Source organism: Piliocolobus tephrosceles, unplaced genomic scaffold (assembly GCF_002776525.5).
Source record: "Piliocolobus tephrosceles isolate RC106 unplaced genomic scaffold, ASM277652v3 unscaffolded_33343, whole genome shotgun sequence".
NCBI classification, from domain to species: Eukaryota; Metazoa; Chordata; class Mammalia; order Primates; family Cercopithecidae; genus Piliocolobus; species Piliocolobus tephrosceles.
The window spans coordinates 1-2,207 of record NW_022316914.1 but is presented as its reverse complement, the minus strand read 5'-3'; the positions used below and the strand labels follow the sequence as shown (position 1 = coordinate 2,207).

General features: G+C 35.5%; 1 pseudogene; it reads left to right on the top strand.

Moving 5' to 3' along the window:
* Positions 1–106: 106 nt before the first annotated feature.
* On the top strand, positions 107–2,199 carry LOC113222675 (annotated as a pseudogene).
* Positions 2,200–2,207: the final 8 nt, after the last annotated feature.

The following is a 2,207-nucleotide window of genomic DNA, read 5'->3' as shown; positions in this document are numbered from 1 at the left end:
ATTAGTTCTGCTTATGTGATGAATCACACTTATTGATCTGCATATGCTGAAACAACCTTGTATCTTAGTGATAAAGCCTATTTGATTATGGTGGATTAGCTTTTTGATGTGCTTCTGGATTCAGTTTGCTAGTATTTTGTTGAGTACTTTTTCATCTATGTTTATTAAGGATATTGGTCTGAAGTTTTCTTTTTTTTGTTGTGTCCCTGCAAAGTTTTGGTATTAGGGTGCTGCTGGCTTTATAGAATGAGTTAGGGAGGAGTCTCTTTTCCTCAATTTCTTAGAATAGGTTCTGTATAAATCGCACAGTGCTTTGTTATATATCTGGTAGAATTCAGCTGTGAATCTGTCTGGTCCTGGGCTTCGTTTGGTTGGCAGGCTTCCCTTGGGTAATGAGGCAGTTTGAAGGCTCAGAGCCCCATTTCTACATTATAAGCAAAACAAAAATTCATGGAATACAATGGTGTACCTGTTGTTGAGATACTATATTTTATTTATTGGAATGGCATTTTGAGATCCAGTGCTGTTCGTTGAATTTCCCTGTAAGGAGAGCTTGTGATTCTCAGGAATATTTACAAAAATGTTGGATATTTTAATGAAATGTCAAATATTTAGACATTAAATAGACTTGAGGGTAACTTTAACAAAGGTCTAAGCATGAGAGATATGTTTGATATATTTTTATGGACTAAAAACTCTGAGAGAGAAAATAGGACTAATTTCACCAGGATGACCTCCTGGAAATTCATTTTCCATTTTGGAAATTATTTCTAAAATTCATTTTTTCTGGATAGGTGTATGTATGTGTGTGTGCCAGTCTAGATGTGTATGTTTTATGAACTTGTTGACAATAATGTCATACAAAAGAACTGGTTAGCAGGAGTAAGATTTTAAAGTGTATTGGCCTTCCCATGGTTCCCAAGAAAACTATCGATGATTTTGATTAAAAAGTTTGGATTCTGTCTATTTAAGTCTAGCATAAAAATTGGTCGTAATGATGATCCTAGTAATGACTAATTTCCCTTTCAGATTTAGATGTTTACTGTATGAACTATGTGGTACATTTTCCATAACGAACAGGTAAAGTTGCTGAACACAAATTATGGAGATGTGAAACGAGGAAAACATTGCAAAACACTGAAAGAGAATGTGTCTTTATTTGCATGCTGGCAAATGAAAATTCAAGTTTCATTTCAACTTCAGTATGAATATTTCCGGTCTCTAACAAGAACAGACATTGAATAAATGAGTTAAGTTGAGCTGTTTGAAAATTAGAATGGTTTCCATAAATACATTATCGAACTCATCAATTAGCATAAACTTGTACTTTCTTGTTTGACACTGGTCACAATATTTAAAAGTAAAAAGAACGTTACTGCACATTCAGAAATCAGGTGCACATAAAATTTAAGGTCAGGATATTAAAGGAATCAGAGCCAGTGTTGTTAAGCCTTCATTTTTTCTATCTTTTTGTCTGTTCAGACAAGACAACTTTTCTATCCATATTTTCCATTCTAGTAGTGGTTACATTTGTTCTTGGAAATTTTGCTAATGGCTTCATAGCATTGGTAAATTCCATTGAATGGGTCAACAGACAAAAGATCTCCTCTGCTGACCAAATTCTCACTGCTCTGGCAGTCTCCAGAGTTGGTTTGCACTGGGTAATATTATGACTTTGGTATGCAACTGTTCTGAATCCAGATTCATACAGTTGAGCAGTAAGAATTACTACTACTAATGCCTGGGCAGTAACCAACCATTTCAGCATCTGGGTTGCTACTAGCCTCAGCATATTTTATTTGCTCAAGATTGCCAATTTCTCCAACTTTATTTTTCTTCACCTAAAAAGGAGAATTAAGAGCGTCGTTCCAGTGATACTACTCGGGTCTTTGTTATTTTTGGTTTGTCATCTTGTTGTGGTAAACATGGATGGGAGTATGTGGACAAAAGAATATGATGGCAACGTGAGTTGGGAGATCAAATTGAGTGATTCAACGCACCTTTCAGATATGACTAACCACGCTTGCAAACTTAATACCCTTTATTCTGTCCCTGATATCTTTTCTGCTGTTAATTTGTTCTTTGAGTAAACGTCTCAAGAAGATGCAGCTGTATGGCAAAGGATCTCCAGATCCCAACACCAAGGTCCACATAAAAGCTTTGCAAACTGTGATCTCCTTCCTCTTGTTACTTGCTATTTACTTTCT